Genomic DNA, 22,761 nt, shown 5'->3' with positions numbered 1-22,761 from the left:
AACATGAGGGTATAGAGCTACCTTCCTTAACAAACAACGCACAAACGACTATAGCAATGGTCAAAACTTGCTTGTCAAGAGGTGTTAAAGAAAAGAGAGGAGGGGCATCATCTTAACTGCAGACCATTTAATATGAGATGGCTATTCAAACCTATTGTGTCCGTGAAGTCGGTTTGTATACGGGTTTGGGGGCCCCCAGCCTAAAAACTACACATCTTTGAAGTTACTTTGCCATTCGTGAGGTCCGCAAAGATGTTCTTCACCGCCCGGTCAAATCAGTGCATTATAGACAGGTCCATGCAGCCTTGAGCATGAGTGTGTTCCAGCTAAGATGGCTTCGCATCGCTCTTCTGAAAAAACTCGCCACCTAGGTAAATATGTGTCCTCTCTCCAGAGAAGTGTATCCGCGCCTTCCGAGGAAGGTTCAAACGTCATCTCGCCGTCAGATTCTGAGGCCTCCAGCAGAGGCCTCGCGGCAATATCTGCCCCGAATTCGACATCTCAACCTGAACCTCGGCCCCAAGTCCAGTTTGGTGCTCCCGGTTCATCAGCAACAATGCCGATCCCGCCTTCCCAAAATGCCCAACAGCCCGTAAGTGACCTGTCCCCTTGGCGGAGCACGACAATGACCATCCAGTCAACACGACGAGATGGACATCCAACGGTGCGACAGGATGAGACGTGCTCTCCAATGGACTTATCCACACCATCATCCGTGTCAACAAGCCCCCGTACCTATCACAAACATCCTTCGGAAGACCATCAACCGAATTCGTCTTCGGCAGGTGATGCCTGTCAAGGAAAGCGCTCTTGTTTAACGATCGAGAGCCAGGTTGCGCCCACACCAGGATCGATATCTTATAAAGTGACCATTAAATCTGTAGCTAACAAATGCCTGACGGATATACCGGATAGGGTTCTCCAGGCTAAATTGGGCGCTTGTCTCGGAACCAGAGGTTTTCGGGGCTTCAAGGCAATGAAGAAGTCAAACACTATAGAGCTGTGGCTTCCGACACTCGCTGCCGTGGAACGTATGCAAACGATTAGTTGTATTTCAATCACAAGCGAGATCCCAGTGCCTGCCCAGGTATATCTAGTTGAAGGCTCCGACTTGCAGCGTTGCGTCGTTCACAACGTCGACATAAACAAGGATCAAGCCACACTTCAACGGGAGCTGTACTGCCCCACGCACCTCGTCATTCAGGCACGACATATGGGAAAAGGGCGTTTTTGCATGGTTACCTTGCAAGGCCCTCAGACATTTCCAGCCTGTCTGTACTACTACGGCTACATTTTAAGACCTCGGCAATATAAACCGAGTGTGGTTTACTGTTACAACTGTTTCCGAACAGGGCACATGCGCAAATCTTGTCCTTTCGCTAATGCCGATGAAGGTACGTCTCAAGGAAAAGTTACGTACCGATCAGGCCTCTGCAAATCAGACGACCACAAGATTACACCTCCAAGTTGTCCGACAAAGCAAAAGGCAACACCGAAGGCTCATCTTCGGAACGCTATAAGCATTGGCCAATACAAGACATGGCACCATTACAGACATGCAATCGCTTCGCTGCTCTCCAATGGGATGACGAAGAGTGGCCAGAGCTTCCTGAGCCCGTTTCGAATGCACCTCCAACTAAGACGAAGTCTAGCGATACGGTGCTCAATGAACGCCATCGACAACAGCTAATACAGAAACGCACTGAACTGCCAGAGGACGATATGGCTGCAGTAGACGAGCAAATCACTCGTCTCTTAGAGGAGTTCTCCAAGCTCCGACAACACCGCGAAAAGTTTGCTCGACGTCGACGAACTGCGGAATTAACAGCCAGTTCTATCAATAGGGCAGCACCGTCGTCTTCTTCTTCCGCTACTGTGCCATTTCCTGCCGCTACCAAGTGTACCACAATGCCCACGGATAACTCTGCAGCATCGTTGCTCCGCTATATGGTCAACCAGTTGTCCAACCTGACGTCCGTGATACTGCAACGCTTGGACTAGTACCCGAAAATAGCGAATACCGGTCATTTAATGTTTCTTAAATCCTTATCTACTTGTTCTCTTCCTGAAGAATGGAAAATTGCGAAAGTAATTCCTGTACACAAAACAGGCAGCAAAGATGATGCTTCAAATTACAGACCAATCTCGTTAACATGCACGGTAGGAAAATTATTAGAACACATTATACTAAAGCATATCACTGGTTACCTTGACCAAGAGAGCACACTGTCACCCGTCCAACATGGGTTCCGGAGAGGACTTTCCACCATCACTCAATTACTAGAATTAACACATGATTTGTCCCAAAGCATTGATAATCAAAAACAAATTGACTTAATTGCATTAGACTTCTCTAAAGCTTTCGATAAAGTAACTCATAAAAAACTAATTAGCAAACTTAGAACAACCTTAGGCAACGGCTCCATTGTCAACTGGATAGAGGACTATTTAACTAACCGATCTCAGTATGTTACAGTTAACCATGAAATTTCATCCACTGCATCGGTTACATCGGCAGTACCCCAAGGATGCGTCCTTGCACCGATTTTATTCCTCATCTTTATCAATGATCTACCCACTAACATAAGAGTTAAAATCAAACTTTTTGCCGATGACTGCATTATTTATAATGAAATTAACTCTTCGAAGGACCACAATGACTTAAACGACGCCCTTCAAGACGTGATAACATGGTGCAAGGATTGGCAAATGGAACTAAACATTCAAAAAACCGCCTTCCTAACTGTAACACGTAAAAAACAAATGTCCGACTTCACGTACAGCATAAATAACATACCACTGACAAGAGTTAATCAACATAAGTACCTAGGTTTAATCCTCTCACATGACCTAAGATGGGAAGCACATATTAACAGCATTGTATCTTCTGCTTTGAAACGGTTATTCTTGTTGAGAAGACGACTTCATGAAGCACCACCAGAAACTAAACTATTAGCATATAATACATTTATACGACCAGTTCTCGAATACGCTAACACAATTTGGTTCCCTTATACACAGCAGCTTATTAACAAAATCGAAGGAGTACAGCGAAAGGCAGTTAGATTTATATTTAACAAATATAGGATCACTGATTCGCCATCCCAATTGCTTAAAAAAGCCTCTATTCTTACTTTACAAAACCGCACCAAACTTGCACGACTAAAATTACTTCACCAGTTATTACACAATGCACTAAACATAGATAGCTCGTTGTATATTTCCTTAGATAAATGCAGACCTTCCCGCCATAAACACCCACAAACTCTCAAAGAATATTCTTTCCGTACCGAGTGTTTTAGATATTCTTTTTTTCCACGCGCAACTACCGAATGGAACGGTTCGGATCCCCACATCACCAACAGCACATCATTGCCGAAATTTGTAACCCTTCTAGAAGAACTACTACACAACACGTAAACCAATTCGAACCAAATATAACAAACCAATTACAATACTCTAAATGAAAGCTATCGTATTACTACATTATTCACCTTGTCTAACTGCATTATTACCTAGATATGCTGTGTATGACATTGTTTATCACCTGCTACCTGTTTGTTTTTCTGTATTCATGTATTTGTATCCTTTGTATCACCATTATTGTAGTCATTATTCAATTATATGCCCATCCTGTAAAAATCCCAATGGGGATTGACAGTATCTGAGATAAATAAAATAAATCCTGGTGGGCTACAGTGGAACTGTAGAGGCATTTCCACGAAAGTGGGTGAGCTCAAGGCCTAACTACGAATTAACAAGGTCCGGGTAAGGGCTATGTTACGACAGGAAACAAACGCCTTACCAACAATTCCGGGCTTCATTAGCAACATGTCTCCTTCGATGACCGACCTTCGCGTGCAGACTCTTGCTCCACCGGTAATGGCGGCGGTATATGTTGATACGCGGTTTCCTCATGTACGCCTTTCTGTCGAAACCTGGTGCACTTCATATCGAGAGGTTGTAGCAGTTGCTGTGAAATGTCCGAAAGGAACCGTTGTGATCGTTTCATATTACGTTAAACCAACTGGAGGCACCCTTCTCGTATTAATCTTGGCTGGTTATTTGTTGTCCGTCGGCAATACCCCGGGTGTCCGATTTTAGTCGAAGGCGACTTCAACGCCCCTGATCCGGATTGGCGGTATCCCACTGCAAGCCCTCGTGGTAGGACTGTGCGGGACGCCTTCGTTGATGCCCTGTTTGTATTGCTCAATCATCCTGGGACAGCAACGCGACCTGTTCGTCAGAGACGTAATGCTGCCTATGCTCCGGACTTGGCATGGTGGTCGGGCGCGGGAACTCCCTCGTGGCACATAGAGCCAGACAGCTGGGGAAGTGATCACCACCCTATCATCATCAGTCTCCATCCCTCACGTCTCCGCCCTTTACGCCGCAAATGTTCTGTGATCAACTGGGACAACTTTCGCTCACGACTCGATAGTCTGTCTTCAGATTCGGCGTCACTCCTTGTTGAGCGAATACCAAGTGCATTAAATAGCTCTACGACTACTACCTGAATTGATGCTGGTCGACCGGCACCAGATATCGGCCTGCCTAACTTCTGGGTTGCCCACCGTCAAGCCAAACTGTTTGCAAGGCGACACCCTACTTCGACGCAGGCACGTACACGACTGCATTATCTTACTGCTAACGCTCGGAGATATGAACGCGATCACTGGCGACGCCAGTGGCATGCATGGTGCGAACAGATTTCCGCTAAATCCTCGAATGCCTCACTCTGGCGAACGTTTTGTGCAATAGAACACGGTCGCCATTCTACTGACGCAGCAGCAACAGCATGCTTTGTAGCTAATTTGTCACCGGATGATTTCGCCAGAGAAGCAACACTAATGTTTTTCCCAAAGTATGATACATTGCCTCCTTCAGCTGTTATTTTAATTTGGCAAGTATCCCTACAGATGGATACACAATGCCATCTGCTGCTGACGCAGATGGAATTGCGAGTCTCGTTTCTAAGCCTGAGCTACTGGGTGCAATTGATGAAGCGAAACGAAAAACAGCGCCCGGCCCGGACAAAATTCAGTATGAGGTTTACCAGAACCTGAATGCCGTTGCACTCCCTCAACTACTAGACACTATAAACAATGTATGGCTGCATGGTGTCGTACCTGAGAGCTGGAAATCCGCTGTGGTGATCCCTATTCCCAAACCAGGAAAGCCCCCAAAAGACCTCTCTAACTTGCGACCACTCTCATTAACATCAACGCTGTGCAAGCTTGCAGAGAAAATGCTGGCTATACGACTTTCGCGGTGGCTAGAACAGCACGGCGTTTATCATCCCGCTCAAATTGGATTTCTTCCAAACATAGGTACAGAGGACGGGTTGGCGGTCTTGGCATCAGCAGTACTCTCATCTACCCGCAGCGGCAATGTGCGTACCATATTGGCAATGGATTTTGAAAAGCATACAACATTAGTCATGCTGCAATCCTGAACGCCATGGACTTGCTCCACATCTCTTTGAGAGTACGTAGTTTTGTCGCATCATTTTTGGACGGGAGAACATTTGCAATACGCCTCAGTGGTGACGGAGTTGGTTCGTTCGTTTCGCTACGTGGCGTGCCCCATGGATCAGTATTGTCACCGAAATTGTTCAATATTGCTTTCATCCCACTGGCATGGCGCTTACATGACATCCCTGAAATAAAATTTTTGCAATACGCTGATGACATCACGGTATGGAGCACTCACCAAGACCTGCTTACTCGGGAAGCTGCTCTTCAATCAGCTTTAGATCTGATTACGCTTCTTCCACTGGCCTTTAGCTTTCAGTGTGTAAAACTACATACACGGTGTCGTTAACCACTGGGGACGCCGTAAACTTACTGCAAATCTAATTCGTCTCTTTCTATCAGGCACCCCTCTACAGGAATGTCCGAGCGTAAAAATTCTGGGCTTAACGATTCACCAATCAGGATCAGAGACTGCTTGGCTTTCTCAGGCAAAAAGCAAGCTGTTCACACTATGAATTTGATTAGATTTCTCTTAAACCTGGTGGCGCTGGCTCGTCTGTGTCATGCCCGTTCGTGAGGGCGATGCTGCAGCCACGTATTATTTATCAAGCCCTGTTCCAGCATCTTACAAAAGCACAATGGGATCTCCTTGAAGCCGCAAATTGAGAAGCTATGAGGCCCATAACATGCCTTCCACGCCTCAGACTGCTCGTATCGTTACAGGAGAATGCGCAGCTCAACACCACCGATGAACTGGTGCAGCAGCGCCGTGATGCTTGCAGACTCAAGGTCACTTTGTCACATTCCACGCAAGCACTTAGGGCGTATGCAACGTCACACATTATTCTTCAGCCACCTGCGCCAGTTCCCCTTCCCTGGAAATTTGTACAGTTAGGAGACAACAAGCCAACTGATATCCAAAGACCAACGTCTGCCAACGCGGCATCGTTGCTTCGCCAGAAATTTGAAGAGCAAGATACTCACCTGCCTCAAGATTTTATAGTAGTGGAAGCCTACAAGGCTGTGATGCCAAAACAGCAATCTACTGTCCACGGAGACCTAGCCTGAATCAGACAACTACGTTTCAGCTTTCGGAACCACTTACATCTTTCTGCGCTGAGCTTGTGGCAGTTCAGGAGGCACTCTGCTCCGTGACTTCTATAACCATGCTCCCTACAGCCCACGTTGTCATCCGCACTGACGCACTTCAAGCAGTACGTCTGTTCCGACGTGTCAGCCGCTGCCCTAAAATTTGCCAAGACATCCACCAGCTTGCGGCGCGCATCCCACAATCAATACGCATTGAGTGGGTCCCACGGCATCTGCTGCCTTCTCAAAGTCAAGCTGATTTAGCAACCTGCCTCGTGAACCATGTCGCATCAATCCCACTGCTCCTTGAAGTGGACGACGCTACGCTCCTTTTGTCAAGAAAGGAACACCTCCGGCGCCGCACACGTGCACTTATCCCTCCGTGTGCGATATCCCTTCTCCGTGGTCTCAACCGTGCAGAGGAGGTTGCGCTTAGGAAGATCCGGGTGGGTGTTGCCCTCACACCAGCTGTCACAAGAACGTGGTCATACTCCCAACACTTATATCCCCGCCCAGGGTGCCCGATCTGTAAAATCGAAGATGTTGAAGCCGACATCCGCCAATTGTTGTGGGACTGCCCAGCACTCAAACCAACATGAATCGGCACCTGAGCATAGCTGGCCTTTCAGCAACTAATCTGCCTCATATGTCACTTTGACGCAGGGACCTCATCATAACTTACTTCTGCACTTCATAAAAGCCAACCTTTTTCCATTCATTTAATCATTTATTCATTCTTCATCGCATACCCTACTGATGTCACGAGGCAATAAATATCTATTAAAAAAATAGCTTGCAATACTTCAGTTACGCTTTCTACACTTTTTTAATTTATTTCTTTTCAACGATGAGAAACGTACCTTCAGCAGCCACAGATAAAAAAAAGTGAAAATTATTCCGCGACAAATACTCATGTACTTGACTCACGAGCCAATTTATTTATATAAGTAATTCAGTGCCCAAAGTTGTGAGGTGAAAGCAAACTGAGAGACCTAAATGTTCTCGCACATAAAGTAAAGTCTCGCTAATGAATACAATAAATTATTAACAATATAAAGAGATAACATGACTAGATCGTTGCTTAGCTAGTATGAAAACACACATCTACTTTAACTGACAAGGAAACCCTATAAATGAATTGTTTAGAAGACATAGTGTCACTTGAAGGTCTCACGACATGGAAAAGCAATGATAAACAGAAAAAGGGAAACGCTTTGTGCGTCTCCATTCTTAAGCACAGCGGTAACATTGTAGTCTGTAACTGGAGTGCCGTCATAAAGGGCAAGCTAACAGTTCCAAAAATACACTGAAGAAAGCATCGGGATTTATGAGAAGGAATTGCCTTTGACCTTGGTCGTAAGAACTGAACCAAGGACACTAAAAACTATCTTTCAAGAACTTATGCAGTTGCATGACAAAAATAAGGTCAATAGGCCATGCCGGGAGACCAGACATGCAAATTCGGTAACTGTCTCTGTTTACATGTTCAAGCAGTAATTGTTTCAGTTGTCTCAGTTGTGCTTTGCCGGGAGTAATGCGAAACCATCTCAGGCGCTACTTTATACCAGAACCTGAAGCGTAGGAAAATAGTGAGAATACGTGTAAAATTAAATCATCGCACCTAATAAATGCGAGCGAATATATATATATATATATATATATATATTCTTTAAAGTCCTCACTTATGCGCATTATACGCAAACAAACAATACAGAATGAAAAACGAATGGAAAATTACATGCTGCCAACGTTTCTTGGATGCACACAATATATAGTTTACAGTGAAGTAGTCCAGCTTCAAAATTTCACACACAAACAAAATAATATCAGTCAAAAAAACTGCACTTATTTCTCGGATTCATCATGGACCCTTCAGGGCATTTGAATGCTTTTGCAAAAGCCGAAGAGTGACGCACGATTTTGTTGCAGTCAGCAGCGAACTGCTTCTTGACGTCTTTTGGGGTGCACGTCATGTGACAAATAGTTAAGAAAAAAACTTTCTCTTCCGTCAGGTCGGCGCTTATCTGAGGTGTGGTCCAAGCTTCTCTGCTTGCGTCCAGAAAAGCAGAGTAGGCGATCTGCAGCGCTGGTATCTCGGGAAACACACTGTCACTGTCCCTTAATTCGGTGCTGTTGAAGCATTTGATCTTTTCTTGGAAGATAGAATGGGAGTTGGCACTGAGGAAAGATCTAACTAATCTCCCGTCCGGGTGCCACTGGGTTCCCACTTGATCCATCGCCTTGACCAGTTCTAAGGCGAGGTGGAAGCCGAATCCTCCGTAGAACATGGCCAGAGTGCCTTTGCTATAGAACAGTGGGCGGCCTACAGCAGCGATGGCGACACCAATGGCGTTGCCTAAATAGTCGTACTCGAAATAAGGCAATGCGTAGTTTTGTGGCATTTCAAGCACTGTGTCGTATTCCACCGTTCTGCGTATGTTTTGTAGGCTCTTGCGCGATTTTATGAAGTATGCACCAAATGACTCTTCTTTCTCTGGAAACGCTCGAAATAATTCCTCGAGTTTAGTTTTATTCAGGAATGCGGCGGGAGGCCACATCCGCATACTTGCAGACCGTAGTTTATCGACTGCCAAAGCTACGCTCTCCGAGTCCAGCCAAGTCGAGTCGTTAACTAAGCGTACAGCTGTCGACACAAGGCGGCTGAAGCCGGCGTCGACCAGTTCCTTGTCTGTCTTCGTTAGATGCCTCACGTATTGCGCTGTTATGAGGAGCACCTTATAGGGCACCTCAATATGGTACCCGCAGAAAGCAGGTCGTAAGCGTCTGGCTGTCCTAAGATCACCGTAACGCGCCACCAGGAGAGCGCTGTCAGACACTGGTCCATAGTGTTGAGCGAATTGCCATCCCAAAAAATCCAGTATTTCGTTGTTGGTGTATTTCGCGAACAGGTTGCCCACTGTTACGAGGAAGAGCACATTGGTAGTAGTAAAGACGTCCTGCTGAATAAGCTTCGGGTTTAAGGCGGTAGCGTGCTGCAGCTCGTTCAGCCATCGTGGGGAGTCTATGCCAGTCGTGTACACTTCAAGTTCGCCTATGGGGAACATGGCCGCTCCGGACGTTGCTTGCACCGCCTTTTGTAGTGTCTCTAGAATGTCGCCCTCGATGTGGGCTGCCTTAAGCGCCCTTTCCTTGGTGGCGTTTGTGATGTCGCCAAAAAGCGCTTTGTAAAAGTCCATCCAGTACCTGAAGTAGGCGTCTTCTCCGTCCCCAATCACAGCGAGGTGCTGGAGGCGGTAGCGGTCGATGAGAGGAGCAGGCGTTAGCACGATGTTTCGCCTGCCTCTAAACGCACCCTTCCAAATAGTAAAGACTCGCAGCTCGAACCAGAAGGCAGCCTGCCAATTGTAAGCAAGGCTGAGGATTACTCGAAGAGCGTCAATGTCTTGTTCAGGTGGATTCGGCCACAGTAGGTTGATATTGTTTAGAAACTGCCGGAAACTTTTCAAGTCCTTACCGTACGTTGAGGAATTGCTCATACAAGATTCAAACATGGCCAATGGCTTATTGAGGACGGGAAAAGACTTGGATCCTTCCAAGATGTATTTCTTGATGTTGAAGAGCCACGAGTACAGCATGTCGTGCATGGCGGATTTGTCAAAACCCCTAATATCTTGCCTGTCTTTCGGTGGTGCCCAGTTGAAGCAGACGTGGGCACTGAAGTCATGGCAGGGGTCGACCTTTAAGTCTCACGTCTCTTCGAGTAAGCTTTCATGTGAGAGGCAGTCATCGGTGATGCAGAAGCCCTTCTTGTCTTGTAGTGATGAAATGCGGACAAGGAAAAACACGGCGATGAGGACAAAGAACATGGTCGCTAGAGTCACGAACGTCATGAAGATCTCATTCTTCAGGAGGCTGGCTACGCTGAGGTTGTAGGTCTCACGAGGACTTCGCACCTGGCGGTAAAATAGGAATTTAATTACTGTATTTTCAAGGTTGCATCATGTAAATAAAAGAGGATTCTTTCGAATCCTGAACATTCGAATGACGAAACACGACTAGGGTAATATTTACGGCTCAGGTTTAATCGAAAAAGGAACCGTAGGCGCTTCGGGTGCGGGCGCTTCTACAGGTTCCTTGAGTAGTCTCAAAGGTAAAAAGTTTTCGTTTTCGTGTATGCAGGCAGCTGGACAGTGCCTTCACGAGAAATATTAAGTGTCGATTTTATATTCTGGATGTGAATTTGACGTTCTCTGGAATCTGTTCTGCTTCCTCACATGGGTACTAAATGTTTCATTAATTTATAAGAGCTTTATAGGCAAATCCAGGTTCAGGGCTTGCCTCCTTTAGGGGTTCTTACATGTAGTCTCGCTATTGACAGCAGCCTATCTATGCCAAGTGCAGGACAAATGCGCCTGCCAGAGCCCTGTAGTTAATTGTTTCATGTGCTAAATGTGGCCACTTATGCTTGAGAAGCTTCAAACGACTTTTGAGAATACTGGTTGGACAAAATGATGTATACTGATTTTAGGGAATTAAATTTCATCCGTGTATCTCTTGTCGCCAGTTGCTACGCTTGCCGTCGCTTGGAGTACAATCAGGTGTCCTTGAATGCCATTCGTTATCTTGCTCTCAGATTATACAGCTTCTAAAGCCCGGTTCTTGTAACGATAAATAACAGGTGCTATTTGCATCAATTTCTCAAAATCATTCGGCAATGTTTTTCGCAATCCAAAACTGATTTGTTCTAATTTGATAATTTGCTGAAGTGGGTTCACATTATAGAAAAATATATGGCTCTATTCACGATCGCCATCAATTCATTATATTCAATAACACACTAATGCATTTCCATGGGACTACGGCGTCCATTTGGGACTCAGCGTGAACCAGTGTTTTCTATTTTATGCAATATCGTTCGATATTCTTGTTAACTATATATTGTATGATGATGACTGCGTCCGTCATTCTGAACATAAAATTGCTTTTCACCAAACAGTTAGAAATAATGCATTCGAGAAAGTGATCGTTTGGTGGAGAAAGAGATCTTTGCACATGCCTGATATTGTATGAATTCTTGGAAAGTAGCTTTTGAAGTCCAGTACTCTTACAACCAAACAAGCTAAGGAAGCTGTTCCAGAAAAGGAATTAGGGCTTTGAAATATGAATATTGTTGGCAGGAATGAAGATACAGAATAAGAAACAGCTAATGCTAATCGAATTTCTCTTTCCAGGGCCTTTAATCCTTCAATTCCTAGAGTTCATCTACTTGCATGCAAGTCCATTGTGATTTCAGTATTGCATCATGCTGCCATTGAGACCTATATACAAAATATTATTAAACATAAACAAACAAGGCGGTTTGCAGAGTTTAACGTCCCAAAGCAACTCAGGCCATGAGAGACGCCGTAGTGGGGGACTCCGCAAATTTAAGGCACCTGGGGTTCTTTAACGTGCATTGTCATCGCACAGCACACGGGCGCCTTGCTTTTCGCCTCCATCGAAAAGCGGCGGCTGCGGCCGGGATTCGATCCCGCGTCCTTGGTAACAGTAGTCGAGCGCCGTAACCAATGCGGCACCCCGGAGGGGCTATACAAACAAGGGGCGTTTCACAAATGTACACCGTCTGGAGAGTACGTGCAAGCAGATTACTAAGCCGCGATGATTTAATTTAATTAGTTAACAACAATCGTATTTCGCGTTCTAAAAGTTTTTGTATAAAACACTTAATGGACGTTATAACGCGGATTCTGGAATGATTATTTCGATTTCAACTAGATATATTATTTCCTTGAGTCAACACGGACATCTCTTCATTTATGTTTATGCCCTGCCGCTGTGGCGCAGTGATTAAGATGCGCGAATACTTACTGATGTACTCGGGTTCGAAACAGGTGGTTGCGTTTAGACGGAGGCGAAACGAAGAGGCATCAGATGCTCTGCGATGCCATTGCATGTTAGAGATCCTCAGGTGGTCGAAATTACTCCGTAGAGCTCCATTACGGCTCTTATGTTTATCTTTCCACATTCACTCCCACCTTACTCCTATCCCTAACGGCGCGGTTCAGATGCCCCCAGAAACAAGCGTGGCCGGCATTGCACCTTTCCCTTCCAGTAAACCAATTATGCATAATATCAACGGTGTTCTGCAAATTTATCGTCCACATGTTGAAAAACGCTCCCACTTTAACTGAAGGCTCATTTGCGCTGAAACTGCACAGAAAGCTTAAGTGTTGTTGTCCCATTCTTTGCGAGGTAAGTATGACCATGGTGCATACTTGGTATGGCCGCGCATGATGGGAAACCAGAACCGTCTGCGACGATACTGAGGAACAAAAGACGCAAACGCCAATTTTCCACCGAAAAGCAGCGGTGGCGCTATCTAGCACCATTACAGAACGAGCCATGATTGCCTCGGCGCTTTTGAACCCCAGCGCTTTATTCCAGCGACGCCAGATGACGCCACAGCTCCCTTTTGCTGGAAACTCTGCGCTGGTGTTTTTCGCTCTTCAGTCTCAGCGCAGACAGTTCTGGTTTCTCATCATGCGCGGCCGAACGAAGCACCATGGTCACACTTACCTCGTAAAGACGGGGACAACAACGCACAAGCTTTGCGCGCAGTTTCAGCGCAAATTAGCCTCTGGTTAAGGCGGGATAATTTTTCTAAAGGGGACGAACAAGTTGCAGGACACTGTGCAGAAGATATACAGGAAATGTATACATTCCTTCACCCCTACACTGATGTCAAAACGGCAAACGTCTGTCGCCAAAATATCAATGTACTTGTACGAGACCTTTTAGAAGAGTATCCGACCTTATGTTTGCGAACACGTGATGCATATAAAACAAGCGCGCTTGCATGAGCTGATCTTGAACCTTCATGCGCATGCGCGAATGTTTTCCCATTGCCGATAGCTTCAGTCGCTGGTGCGCAGAATTTGAGAGAGGTAGGGTGCAGAGCTCTCGTCAGTTGTTTATTGCAAGGGAAATGGCGGAGCCACTGGAGCAGCGCTACTACATGAAATTTTGTCAGAACCTGAGCGGTTTCCAAGTAAAAATCATTCAGAAGATTCAGACAGCTTTCGATGTCGATGCTATTAGCATCATACAGATTAGGATGTCGTACACCCGGTTTAAATACGGCCGCACTACGATGAAGAGCGAGCCACACTCCGGTCGGCCATCAACATGCCGACATGACCAGGTCATTGCCGAAGTGATCACTGTGGTGATGCAGAACAATCGTGTGACTCTCCGAGAAATTGTGGCAGAGATGGGCATCAGCATTTTTCTGCACATTCCAGTATCACCAAAGATTTGGCCATGAAGAGAGTTGCGGAGAAATTTGTACCGAAGCTGCGCACAGTGGAGCAAAGGCAACATCGTGTTCAAGTCTCAGAGCAGATCCTAGATTCCACAAACAGCGACCTCGACTTTATGAACACGATGAAGACCGAAGAGGGCCTGCGAAGTGCGCATCAACATGAAAGTGATGCCGACTGTTTTCATTACTGACGCGGTGTGGTACACCACGAATACGCTCCACAGGGTCAAGCAATCACTACGAAGTACAACAGGGCGGTCCTCCGTCGTCTACGTGATGCTGTGCGGCGCAAGAGCCCGGACTTGTGTTCAACAGGAAATTTGCGCATCCATCACGATAATGCTCCTACACATTCCTCGCACTTCGTTTAGACTTTTTTTCGCAAGAAACCAAACTCCTGTGTTTCAACAGGCTCCTTACCCTCGTGATATCGCCCCCTGCGACTTCTGGCTGTTTCCCAAAATTAAGAAGCTACAGCGCGATTTCAGACAAGAGGGGACATTATGGCTGCAACAACAGCTGAGCTAAACTCCATTCCGAAAGAGGCCTTCTCGGAATGCTTCCAACAATGGCAGCACCACTGGGAGAAATGTGTGGAGTCCCAAGGAGACTACTTTGAGAGTGATTAGGTTTCCATTGCTCCACATGTTTCATTCGGACAATGGCCGGATACTTTTCTAGCAGACCTCGTATTTACACTTTGCGTTCTTTTTGGTAGAGAAGACATATGCATATAATGAATAGTTGATGCTGATGATAAAAAAAACATTTATTCTTTTTATATAGGTATATACAGAGAAGGCACGGGAGCAGTCCCTAAGGAGCCCGCCCCTTATAATTACCAGGTGGTCTCCCTCTTACGAGAGCCCAATGGCATCGGCAGCGGCCCGAGCCCGCTCGATCAAGGGTCGTTGCGCCATTAGGTCTGAGAACCCGAGCAGGGCCGCCTCTCAGTCCTCACGGGAAGTGTTGCGTAGGGGGTGGGGGGGGGTGTAGATTGGGGGTTTTTTGACATGCCCACATTATGCGGAAAATGTAGATGTCCTAGATCTTTTCTTCACAGTGCGGGAGTTTCCACGTGCTAGAGGGGTCAAAGCATGTTAATACTGCCGGTCACAGTAGGGTTGGTGTAAAGGCGAAGGTGAATGCACTTCTCCTCCTTTGTGAGGCCAATTCAGGGCTTATGATAGATTGCATGACTGGATTGATAGAATTGATTCTTCTTTTTTTCAAGTGTAGGCGGGATTGGGTTCGGAGGTCGCATCGGTGGGAAACGAGGCTAGTTCGCCGAAAGGCTAGTGCGCGGAAAGTGAACGCGCGGGCGTCGGCATCAGCCGTTTCGTTTCCCTTGAGGCCAGTGTGATCCGAAGTCCAGATAATGTTTCCATGCGCGAGTGCGCCGAAATAATTGCTGTTTTGTAAAATTTTGCTGGCGAAGTACCATATGTACCCTTGCACGATATTGCAGGCACCCCTTTAGTCGGTCAGGACGACCCGGGAGTGCTGATTTTGCGGCGGCTAGCGCGATGTAACCTCTTCCGTGAGTGTTATGTTGTGTGCACGAAAAGTGAGTGTTTATTACAGTGTTTTGATGAACAACTGCGGCCGTGTACCAACTCCAATGATGCGGCCTGAGGCATCCACGTAGGAGACTCCATGTTTTTGCCTGTAGTGGCGAGCCAAGGCTTCCGCCCGAGCGAGACGTCTGCCACTATGGCCCTCTCGTGTCATGTTGGCCTGAAGAGGTCGTATGTGGAAAGCATATCTCCACTATGTAGAGATATGGACGTGCTCTTCCGAATGTATTGAGTGGTGGATGTTTAGCCGGGATGGCGACCCGACAGAGTATTAGACATCCTTTTGTACTGGTTCATCAATGTGTCTGTCGCAGTTCATTAAAGGTGTTCACCATCCCCAAGTCAAGTAGGCGCTCGTTGGAAGTGTTGCCCGGGAGGTCAAGGGCATGCTTGTATATTTTACGGAGAATGACTTTTAATGCATGCTCGACAAATTAGATCCGGCGAAGGTATGGAGCCGAGTATAAGACTCAACTGATTACAAATGCATGTGCCTGCCGCAAGACGTCTTTACATTGTAACCCCCCGCGCTTCTTCGAAACCCGGTGGACCATGCGGCCCACCTGGTGCCCCCTCTTACGCAATTTGGCCACTGTTATTTCAGCTCTACGATCTTTGTGAACAACGAGGCCCAGTGCTCGGATCTCGTCGTGTTCGGGTATGGGTACACTGTAAGGATGAGGTCAATTTTGGTGGTGCGCGTTGATGAGGGGCGTATGTGCACAATCTCCGACATGGACGGGGAGCATTTCAGGCCAAAACGACGGGCGTAGTTGTCTACAATGACCGCCGCTTGCTGTAGGTTGGCCTCCATTTCTCCTACCAAGTCGTGTTTAACCAAGATGGTGATGTCGCCATACAGCGTGTGCTGGACACCGTCGGCCATCGCCAGCTGAGCGGGAAGTTTCATCACAGCTATATTAAATAGGAATGGCGAGACGGCTGCTCCTTGCGGGGTCCCTCACGTGCCTAGTTTTTTTATGGGCCATGGTCGGTGTCTTGAATCCGGATATATGATTGTCGGTCAGTGAGAAATTGCGTAATATTGTTAAAGGTGTTTTGGCCGCAATCTGTTTGGGAAATATGCGTCAGAGTAATTTCGTGGGCGACTTTGTCGAAGGCCCCTTTCAAATCTCAAGCGAGTAGTACCTCTCATTGAGGAGATACTCGATCGACTTAAGAATTTATGGTCTAGGTGAAGCAGATCATCCTGTGCGGACTGGTGTGGCCTGAACTCGAACATCGTGGCTGCAAAAACATTTTTGCCTGTCACACGCAATCGTCTCTATTAATATTCCCACACAAGAAGTAAGGCAGATAGGTTGGTTTGGTTTTGTGGGGTTCAACGTCCCAATGGAATTCAGGCTATGATGAGAGGTGGGGTAGGGGAGGGCATAGGAAATTTTGATCACCTGGGATTCATTAACGTGCACTGACTGACATTGCACTGGGCATGGTCGTCTTGCTTTTCGCCTGTATCGAAAATCGGTCGCCGCAGCGGGGATTCGATTCCGCATCTTCGGACACGGCAGTCGAACATCCTAACCACTGTACCACCACGGCGGTGCCATAATGAAGAGAGGTTCCAGGACGACCATTCTTCGAAGGTAAATGAGGTAAAAAGCGTTTGAAATGCGCCTGACGAGGCGTCGCCGCACGGTGACCAATATTGCTCTCTCAGTGCTTACAAAACCACCGAAGAAATTAGTGCGGAATATATATCTTCTTTTCCTTTAGTTTTCTTTTCAACAGCCCTGTCGAGTAATAGAGTCCTCACATACAGCTCAAATCGTGTTATCGACGAATTCTAGCAGGATCAGTTTAGACTTGTGCAGGTTACATACTGACATAAAAAGCTGCTGCGTAAGCTTTACATGGTAACAGGATTCTCAATGTCGTAGGTGTTAGGTTAAAGGTAATCATTCAACTAAGTCAGTGGTAGTCGGCAGACAAAGTGAGAGCAACCTTGATAGCCAACAGACATTTGCCTTATTGAAAGTAATGGTAATGATCAAGCGTTATTTACAATTTATTGTATTACCGGAACAATACCAATATGTTAGTGTGGAAATGACCACAGCTCACATTACCGGTGCTATACAGCGGTATTTAAAACAAATTCCAGCTCAGGAAAGCATTGGAGATGGCGGTGAAATGATCTTGAGGCGATCAAAGCTATTTCAAGATCATTTTGTTTTGACGTTGCGTACTCGGAAGCAGACGTGAATCCTTTTCTACCACATCTCGTGTATAGAGGACACATCGACAAGAAATATCAAACAAACAACTCACGATGTCCTTCATGTCCAAGTTTTGCAAGCGAAGCATAGTAGGGCTAAGCTTGGCGTTCTTCCTTGGTTTCCCCTCGGTTCCCTTGGTCTGAGTACCTGGCTGGTGTGCAGGCGAAATTTTCTGAAATGGCACGGCAACCTTCATATCGTCTGGAGGGGCCGCCGTGCTCTGCGGGCAAATCACCAGGTTGTCCTTGACCAAGTTGTCTACGGTAGACGTCACTCCAGGAGCGCGATGTGGCTCGGTGGAGGTCGCCGCGTCCACCACGTTTTCCTCCTTTGCCACGTCACTCGAGGGAGCACCACATGCACCGGAGGCCAATGCGGCAACTTCCTGCCGCGTGGGCCTGTACGTAGAATCTTTGTCCCAAGCTTGTTGCGGTGGCACAATATCAGGGTTGTGGGGAAGAGACAATGCTTGGCCCTTCTCAGCTTCGCTTGGCTTTGCGAGTATTGAAGCAGGGCCGCCTGATGGCTCATCTCTTTCAGCCTTAATGGACGCGCCTTTTGAGCAACGGTTCGAGGAGCTGCCGGCCAACGAGCGCCAGCGGCGAATGTCAGCAGGTCCCGCTGACATTCTGCGCGGTCTCCTAATCGCAGATCCGCTTTTGGAGCCCTCCTCGGAAGGGTGCGATTGATGATATTCATCCTTGGGCGTTACGGTGACCGGCGTACTGCGTTTCTTCCGCGAGGACAGCTTGGACACCTCTCTCTCGGACTTTGAAGAGCGTTGGGGCTTGCCTGCATTGCCCTCGGGTTCGGAAGACATAGCTTAACGAGGGTTTAGTAAGTTCCAGGACGAACCTGCGAGTAAGAAAAGGGAAAAAAACTGCGTAAGCCAGCAATTTTCTTCCACATTGTTCTACGTCAAGAGTAACCGATTTTTTCACGAAGACAGGGATTTACGCGAGAGGTTAACAGAGCAGGGACACGGAGTCAATTAACAGCTGATCTACCGTAAGTCCGAGCTGGAAGACGAAGCGCGCGAGTGTCACTAACTTCGTTTGATACACCACCTAAACCATCAGGTTGGATTATTTCCCTCTTCCAAAAAAATTCATCCTCCAACAAAGACATGCTCCAGAGGTGAAGTACGACCTTCAGCAGTTGAAATACGGCTCTATGCAAACTACGTGCACTACGTCACATGAGCGCTGAAGACTAGAACTTAGTACAGTTTCGTCTAGAACAACCTCGTATGTAACATCTTATATGTGAGGCAACACTGTGCAAGGTCCAAAGTAGCGGTTAAGTTTTTCTGCTATGCCTAGGTGGAAGACAGGGGTCCACATCCAGGCGTTGTCATCCGTCTGGAGCATAACATAGCGGTGTCAGTCGATATATTCATGTGCATCTATTGCTTACTTTGTGTCGTAATGTGATTACCCAAGCAGCTCAAGAGCATGGGTCAATATTGTCCGTGAGATGAAAACAATCAGCCCCACATAGGCCCTGCGCTGCCATCCTACTGTTGGTATTGGTTGCGCCATTCTATAACGAGTTAACACTGGCCCTGAGGATTCCATAGGCAATCAATATTGGTCAGGACTATTTATAATGATAACAACATTGGCCCGTCATAGACGGTACTATCATAATATAGGTGGTACCATGTTATGAGGATGGATAAGATGGAATTGATACCTGGCGTATCGCCGGTGTTGGCGTTGCCATTGGATAAGCATGGCATAACGGACAGCGTTAGCAGTCACTCCGCCTACTTTGGGCAATATATGACATATTTTGGACATTGTCAGCTCTGTTACAATGGACCGCCAATGTCAGATCTACATTGGCATACCTTACTTATCATCGGTATTGGCGTTGCTATTCATAAGGATGGTTATATCGAACAGCGTTAGCTTTTACTCGACTGGCGTTGGCCAACATATGGCATTTGCGGGACAATACTGCCAGTTCTGTTACCACGTCCCGCCAAAGTCAGATGCATTGGCACACACTTTTGCAGCATTGTATGGTCTATTGCGGCTAGTGGGCAATATTAGATACAAATTAGCATGTGGGTGGAAGTTTTTTGTGGGAAACCACATTAGTGCTTTGGTGGTTGGTAGGCTGATTTATTTATTTGGATTCGTTAACTGTGCTGATATTATCGATGTTCACGTCGTGTGTGCGTGAACCTTACCTAGCTATTGTTGATGTTGCTTGGGATACACCGTATTCTTTTGCACTAGATCTTCATTGATTTAAGCTAGCCTTTATTCTATCCACATGTCATCATCATCATCATCATCAGCCTGGTTATACCCACTGCAGGGCGAAGGCCTCTCCCATATTTCTCCATTTAACCCGGTTCTGTGCTAGCTGCATCCACTTGACCCCTGCGAACTTCTTAATCTCATCCGCCCACCTAACTTTCTGCCGCCCCCTGCTACGCTTTCCTTCCCTTGGAATCCAGTTTGTTACCCTCAGCGACCATCGGTTATCCTCTCTTCGCACTACATGTCCTGCCCATGTCCATTTCTTCTTCTTAATTTCCACTAGAATGTCGGTAACCTGAGTTATTGCTCTAACCCACTCTGCACGCTTCTTGTCTCTTAATGTTACCCCTACCATTTTTCGTTCCATGGCCCTCTGGGTTGTCCTCAACTTAAGCATTACTCTCTTGTTTAGCCTCTACGTTTCAGCCCCATAGGTGAGTACAGGTAAGATGCAACTGTTATATACTTTCCTCTTTAGCGATACCGGTAAGCTGCTAGTCATAATCTGTGAGTGCTTGCCAAATGCGCTCCATTCCAATCTTATTCTTCTTGTTATTTCTTTTTCATGGTCCGGATCTGCGGATACTACCTGTCCTCAGTAGATATATTCGCCTACTACTTCCAGTACTTCGCTACCTAATGTAAACTGCTGTTCCTTTCCGAGGCTGTTGAAGATTACCTTAGTCTTCTGCATATTGATTTTCAAGCCTACATTTCTACTTTTCCTGTCTAGGTCATCAATCATTATTTGCAGTTCATCCCCCGAGTTGCTTAGCAAGGCAATGTCATCAGCAAATCACAGATTACTGAGGCATTCTCCATCTACCCTTATCCCTAACTGCTCCCATTACAAGTCTCTGAATACTTCCTCTAAACAAGCTGTGAATAGTACTGGGGAGATAGTCTCTCCTTGCCTAGCACCTTTCTTTATGGGAATTTTGTTACTTACTTTATGCAGAACTATGGTTGCTGTGCAGCCACGGTATATATCTTCCAGCACTTTCACGTACGGCTCGTCTAGCCCCTGATTTCGCAACGCCTGCATCACCGCCGAGGTTTCAACTGAGTCAAATGCTTTTTCGTAATCAATGAATGCTATATATAAGGGCTGGTTATATTCCGAGCATTTTTCTATCACCTGATTGATGGTATGGATATGATCGATAGTAGAGTACCGTTTTCGAAACCCTGCTTGATCCTTTGCTTAATTGCAGTCTAAGGTTGTCCTGATTCTATTAGCGATTACCTTAGTAAATACTTTATACGTAACAGACAGTAAGCTGATTGGTCTGTAATATTTAAGGTCCTTAGAGTCCCCTTTCTTGTGAATGAGGATAATGTTTGCATTCTTTAATGGTTCCGGTACAGTCGATGACACCAGGCACTGCGTATACAGGGTGGCCAGTTTTTCTAGCACGATATCCCCCCGTCCTTCAGCAAATCTGTAGTTATCTGATCCTCTCCAGCTGATTTCCCCCTTTTCATAATTTCTAGTGCTTTCTTGACCTCGTCCTTTGTCACTGGTGGAACTTCTGACTGTTTTTCCCTACCGCCAATCTCATTACGGTCCTGACTACTTTGGCCACTGTAGAGATCTGTATAGAACTCCTCGGCTACTTTGACTATCTTGTCCATATTAGTGATGACGTTGCCCGCCTTGTCCCTAATCGCATACATCTGGTTTTTGCCTATGCCCAATTTCTTCTTTACCGCTTTAAGGCTTCCCCCGTTCTTTACAGCATGCTCAATTTTCTCCATGTTATACTTCCTTATATCGGCCACCTTGCGCTTATTGATTAGCTTTGATATCTCGGCCAATTCGATCTGGTCTGTTGAATTGGAAGCTTTCATACTCTGGCGTTTCTTAATCAAATCTTTCGTCTCCTTAGACAGCTTACCGGTATCCTCTCTAACTATCCTACAGCCTACTTCTACCGCGCACTCAGTAATGATATCTCTGAAATTATTGTTCCTTGCCTCTAGGGTAATGTCGCCATCCTCAGTTAGAGCTGAATAACTATTCTGTAGCGAGATCCTGAACTCTTCTGCCCTCCCCCTCACCGCTAATTCGTTGATGGGTTTCTTTCTTACTAATCTGTTGCGTTCCTTCTTCAAATTTAGGCTAATTCGGGACCTCACCATCCTGTGGTCACTGCATCGCACTTTCCCGATTACCTCTACATCCTGCACAATGGCGGGGGTTGAACACATTATGAAGTCGATTTCATTTTTAGTCTCTCCGTTAGGACTTTTCCATGTCCATTTCCGGTTCTTCCGTTTGCTGAAGAAGGTATTCATGATTCGTAAGTTATTGCGCTCTGCAAACTGAACTAATAACTCCCCCCTGCTATTCCTAGAACCAATGCCATAGTCACCTACTGCCTCGTCTCCTGCCTGTTTTTCCCTACCTTGGCATTGAAGTCGCCCATTAGTACAGTATACTGCGTCTTTACTTTTCGCATTGCCGATTCTACATCTTCATAGAAGCTTTCCACTGCCTGGTCATCATAACTACATGTAGGTGCATAGGCCTGTACAACCTTCAGTTTATACCGCTTATTAAGCCTAATTACTATGCCTGCAACCCTCTCATTAATACTATAGAATTCATCTATATTACCCGCTATATATTTATTGACAAGGAAACCTACTCCTAGTTGTCGCCTCTCTGGTAAACCTCGATAACACAGTACATGCTCATCCTTCAGTGCAGTATATGCCTCATTCGGCCTCCTAACCTCACTAAGCCCTATGACATCCCATTTCATGCCCTCTACTTCCTCTAACAGTACTTCTAAACTAGCTTCACTAGCTAGGGTTCTAGCA

At 46.3% G+C, this 22,761-nt stretch overlaps 2 pseudogenes; one reads left to right on the top strand and one right to left on the bottom strand.

Moving 5' to 3' along the window:
- Positions 1 to 22,761, bottom strand: part of LOC146209474 (uncharacterized) — a 159,323-nt pseudogene that overhangs the window by 89,753 nt on the left and 46,809 nt on the right.
- On the top strand, positions 13,510 to 14,036 carry LOC146209475 (protein GVQW3-like; annotated as a pseudogene).

This window comes from Amblyomma maculatum, chromosome 1 (assembly GCF_055883805.1).
Source record: "Amblyomma maculatum isolate TAMU_Amacu chromosome 1, ASM5588380v1, whole genome shotgun sequence".
NCBI lineage: Eukaryota > Metazoa > Arthropoda > Arachnida > Ixodida > Ixodidae > Amblyomma > Amblyomma maculatum.
The sequence above is the reverse complement of the archived record's forward strand: the minus strand, read 5'-3'. Positions and strand labels throughout refer to the sequence as shown.